Raw genomic sequence first — 6,000 nt, forward strand, 5'->3', positions numbered from 1 at the left:
TGTCAATAGTTTGCTTGCTGAAAATTTCATTCTGACAAGGACAATTGCAGCCCGAGAATCAAATTGGGAGTTGGGGCTGACATGGGAATGCAGGAGTGGGGAGCGAGGAGCGGGGGCAACAAATTTAACTAAATTGTAATCGGAATATGCGCATACAAATGGCATTAGCTTGAAATGCAAATTACTTTACGGCATGGCAGTTGAAATTGCGCAACGAAGCAGCAGCAAAAGGACGAACAGCAAACGCCATTGACATCGTCAGCGATGGCGATGAGACGAGACGAGATGGGAGACGGGAGACAGGAGACGAGAGCAAGGACATTCTGCCTCTCGGCATTGTTGCAGTCAAATTGCAAGCGATTAAGTGAAGTAAGCTAATTAATTTTGCATTGTGTGCCATACGAAACAGTATCTAAGTGCTGACTCTGGTTGCCTTTGCTGATTGGCACACACACACACAAACGTAAACATACACACACACATGTAGACCAAGCATTGTGTGTGTGTGTGTGTGTGTGTGTGTACTTTGCTGGCAAAGTCGTCTGTTTGCTTTACATTAATTGAGTTGGCAAAAGTATCCATAATTTCGAAGCGGCTGTCGCGGCTTTTGGCCATTATTGGAAACGAGGCCAGCGCTGGAGCCAGAGTTTGGTATTGTTCTTTCATAGGGTTTTGCCCGCTGGCTGCAGGCGTCGCGTTAATAATGTCGTTAAAGATCTTGCCTTTCAATCCGACGGGGCTCTTAATGCTTTTACTTACTTTACGCGACTCTTTTTGTCTCTCTCTCTCTTTTTCTCTGTCTCTCTGACATCGATTTTAAGGGTTTCGAAATGCACTTATGTGCGTTCCAAAGAGATTGGAATATTCCTTTTAATGCAACTGCCATTTCAGCTTTCGGTTTAATTATATATTTACTTATTTGTAAATTGCATTATATTCTTGACGTAGTTTAACATTTGCTTGTTGTTCATGATGGAATATATTTGTACTGATTGCTGAACTCTCGGTTTACGCTTTAATAATTACAATAAACTTTATAAATTTACACAATTATTAATTGGATGTTTGCTAGTTGCAAGTTGACATTTAACACTTCAATTAATAATTTGTGATTGTTATTTTAATGATTAAATACCTCAGCTACGAATTGATGTAATTCCTTTAATAGTAAAGATTGCTTTTGCCATTTGCAACTCAATTTTGTAGAGTACATTTCATAACGCATTCATTTCTTGAGGAATTTTGCGTACTTAATCAATAGCTGATATGAAAATTATGAGCAGCAGTTCAATCCATGGTAATATTCATATTTGTTGATGTTTGTTTTTGCTGTAATAAATGAAAAACAACAGAATGCTTCATATATGACAAGTGCGTAGTCAAGCATGGATATTTGGCCTGGCATTGGGACTACGACAACTAGGATTGGGATTGGAATTGAGCTGGTTTTTGAGGAGAAATGGAGTAGAGAGGAGACGGAGACGGGGTCGCGCCCAAGACGACAAATTGAGCGAATGGATGACAATTTCGATTTGTGTCGTAAAAAGTGCAGTAAATGCGCTGCAAGATGCAAAAAACATCAAGCAAATGCCATAGCATCAGTTGGGATGGGCAATTGGAGCATAGCTAACTTTCCTCAAAAAACAAGAAAAAAAAAAGAAAAGCAAGCAGTCATGGCATCCAAGGGAAACTCACAGAGAGAAAGGGAACAAGGGCAAGGAAAGACATCCATGTGCATAGATTTCTTGTATATACAAAGCATAAAATTTTTGTAAAGTTTTGTTTTCATTTTATCTGCCATGTTTATTTATTTTTATTTGCTGCTCGTTGCCGCTGGTCGTCCTGTATCCCATCTCTCTCTGGTGTCCTTACGTCCTGGCCGCCTCCTCTCCCGTTATCCTCTGCTGCTCTGCTGTTTTAGTATTTCACTATCTTCAGCTATTTCTTATAGAATGTTTTTTATTTTTTTTTTTTTTTTTGGTTTTTTTGGTAGTTTTGTTTGCCTTTGCTAGCATCTCTCTTCACATTATGCTGCTTGCCCTTTTTGTTGGGTGTACACCGAGCAAATGAAAAATAAGCTTTCAAAACATTTTGTGCCATTTAAAGAACAACATTTTTGTTTTGTTTTTGTTTTTCTTATATTACAACTTGGTCTCCAAACTGCTGGACATTGTTGTAGTTCGTGGGTTCTCTTGTTCTGCTTGATATGTGTGTGAGTGTGTGTATGTTTGAATGTGAAAATCGTTTGTTGTGTGTCCAATTTGATTTTTATACATTCTTTTTTTGTTGCTGTTGCTGCTGTTGTTGCTGTTGTTGCTGTTGCTTCTGCTGTCCAGTGTCATAGAAGAAATGAGTTTTTCTTTCCAGTTGATGTGTTTAATGGCGTTTGCTTTTACAACTTTCCTTTTGGTATCCTTTGAGCCACACATTTATGCTAATTTTTATGTGTCAACCAAATAGCTGCTAGCTGCCGAGCTCCTTGCCTCCTGCTGCTTAACAAAAATAAAGAAATGGTAGTCCTGCATAATGCGAAGAAGCTGAATCATCTTAACGTGCTGAAGATAACAGCAGCAGCAACAGAAGAGGCAGCAGCAGCTGCTATAGCTTTTAGTGTAATTAAAAGTGCAGTCTGCAAATCTGTGTTGCATGCAACGTTGTGTGGTTTAGTTGATGGCCTTTTTACTTATCCCCTTAAAGCGCCGCACGCAGCTGACGACGATCCGTAAGAAACGAGAAAACGAGAGAGTAGAAGAAGAATCGTGCGAAACGGGGCAGCAAAGTGAAAATGATTTAATTTGCCGCATTTTGCAATTAACTGCGAGTCCTTGAAATCGTACGCAGCAAACACTAATTGCATTTTTTCACGCCATTTTTGTCACTGATAAAGGGATTTGCCAAGGCTGCAAATGAATCTCCACAATGCACTATGTTGAATTTGACCCGTTTTTGTGGCCAAAATTAAAATTTTTTAAATTAACAAGATTTTTGAATGCAGGTTTCTTGTATAATAAAGGTTATTGCTATACGAAGGTATTTTAGAAAAGTGGGCGTGTCAACGCCCACATAAATCGAAAAAAAGCGAATATATAAATCAATTTTCAAGTTAGAGACCCGAATTTTGGAACACATGATGAATGTCCTATTTCAAATGCTTCCTGAAAATTTGGTTCAGATCGGATAATAAATATGGAAGTTATTCAAGAAAAAAAAAATCGCAAAGGCTTTAGCAGTTCTGCAATTCTGGCCAAATGCTACTCCCTAATAATTCAAATTACGCAAAAAACCGCAAAAAACGCATAATGAGCTTACATGTTATGAATTCAGAATTGACAGATCTACAACATGTATATGGACACTTACTGAACAAATTTGAACATTTTAGTTAAAACCTTTTGGAAAGTTCAACTTTCTTTCGAAAAGTGACAAGGGGACAACACTTGCTAAATATACAAATTGTTAGAAAAATACGAACAAAACACGGAACATATTAGTATCAACACATAGTAATAACTTGAAGAAGTAATATTCCTTTTGAATTTTATTATTCAATGATTTTTTGTGGGAGATATGCCAATTTGAAATTGCATCGCAAATTTAACATTTAACACTGCACGTATTGTCTGCTTGCAACAGCTTACTTTAACAGCTGTTATTTTAACATTAAACTGTTAAGTTAACATTTTCGGTATACAATATCGCGATTTGATCATTTCTCAACATGGTAACATTAAAAACACGGAAATTTGAATACTTGCGAAAAATGAGTTTTGGCCACGAAAACGGGTCAAATTCAACATAGTGCAATGGCAGCCGAGCTGAACCGACTAAAGCTGGCAGCAAAACTTAATTAAGCCAACGCCAACTACGCCTACAGATGGGAGGAGGGGAAAAAGCATAGCTGGCTATGGCAGCATCTTTAATAAAGCGTTGCGAATGCGCCAAGTCAAGCCAAGCCAACCCAAGTTGGCCGCAGGTAATGAAAATCCTGATGACAATTTTTAGTTGTTGCAATGAAAACATTTCAATTGCGGTTGCCAGGCGTCGACGTCTGGCGTTGTCCTTGCGGAAGTCGTTGCGCCTGATTGCCTGCCCGGGTCCGGCAAAGTCCAAAACAACAACATTGATAAGGAGTTGTAGAAGAAGAAGAAGCAGCAGGGCAACGATAATAACAACAGTTGCAGCTGCAACTGCTACAAGCAAAAACGGATGAAGTCAATTCAAGTAAATGCTTTTCTGCTTTTCTCTACTCCACTTCACTTCCCTTTCATTTTCCTGCTTCACTCTCTCTTTCTCTCTATATTTTCATCTTTTTTTTCATGCCTCCTCTTTCATTCTCATATATTCGCAACCATTGCAATTGTCATTATTGTTGTTGCTGCTGCTGCTGCTTTTCTTGCTCATTGTTGTAATTGCAACGCATTCTATGTTGGTTGCAGCAGCTTTGTGCGGCCGCTGCTTGTGGCAGGTGACGCCACCGCGTTGCCACTGACAATCATCAGCATTTCCTGCCACCGGACCAGACACCGTAATGTACTTGTGTTACCTCCAAGGCATTGCTCGGCAATTAAAAATTGCCTCAATTTAATTACTTTAATCTGCCACATCTTTCAGATTTCTCTCGCTACAAATTGAATGAGTTGTTATTAAAGTCCAATAATGTAGTAATAAATGTTCTGATGTATTTATAAGATATAAATTAATGTTGTTTAAGATTCATAGTTTTTATGTATTTTTATTTACAAGATTACAAAACCATAAAAGAAGTGAAAGTTTTCTTATAAAAAATTGTACAAAATTAATTAAATTAAGGAAACATTTACTTATTAATAATAAAAAACAACTTAAAAATAACAAATTAAATGTATTATTATATAATTGAATTAAAATAATATTCTATTTGCTGAATTTGTAAATTCCAAGAAAATATTTTAAAATATGTTTTGCATGTTTGCGAACAGATTAAAAGATCATCTGTGCATAAAAAATGAAATGAAATACATTAACAAAAACAAAATATGCCAACAAATTTGTTAGCCTATAAATAACGAAATTTAAGTTATCCACTATTTTTTTATGAAGTATTTTTTTTTATTGATATATATTCTGTGTAAGCGATGAAGAAGTTTAAACTAAATAAGGATAATTTTTCAATGATTTTTTTGAAAATAAAGAAATTTAAGTAATCTGTTTACTTTTTTAATGAATTTTCATAATTTTATTAACGAAATGAACAACAAAATGCAAGTGAATTATATGAAATATATTTTGTGTGTAAACGATTAAGGATTATGTTAGAAACTAAGATTAAATAGTAAAAATGTATCAACTAAATTGTATGTAAATAAATAAGTTTAAATGATAGATTTATTGATTTCGTATAACTAAAAAATGCAAATAAATATTTAAATAATCGCTTCTTTTATTTACAGAAAATTACACCAGAGTCAAGATGCGTTTTGCTTCTTCGTTTTTTGAAATTGAAGCACTTTTGAGACTGTTTGCTCTGTGGATCGCGTTGGGGATTCAACGTTAGTTATCCTTACTTGCACACATCGCCTGTCAATGCTTCATTAGCTGTACTCGGCTAAAAAATGTGCTGCCAAAGCAGAATGTATGCAATCTCAGCATCTTGGCCCATTGCTTCAGGGCACAATTTTTCTTGCTCTCGGTGTCGGTCTCGGTCTCAGTCTGCATGGGATGTTTGTTTGTTGGCTGCGTTGGTTGGTGCGTTAGTTTTGCTATGTGAAACTTGAATAAATAATGCCAATCTATCTTTGAGAGCAAACGGGCATCATGTGCTATGCGTGTGGCGTTGCCCTTAAAGCTGAACTGAATTTAGATTTTTAATCTTTTCAGCAGGAAGATTTTATTGTGTCTTTGATGTCATCAAGCATATTTGCATAGCGAGCATTATGTGCGTATTAAAAATAAAAAACAATAAAAGGAGTTACGTTGAGAAGAAGTGTGAAAATGCTCATAAATTTCTCGTAACTAGAGCAC

This window comes from Drosophila albomicans, chromosome 2R (genome assembly GCF_009650485.2).
Source record: "Drosophila albomicans strain 15112-1751.03 chromosome 2R, ASM965048v2, whole genome shotgun sequence".
Lineage (NCBI taxonomy): Eukaryota > Metazoa > Arthropoda > Insecta > Diptera > Drosophilidae > Drosophila > Drosophila albomicans.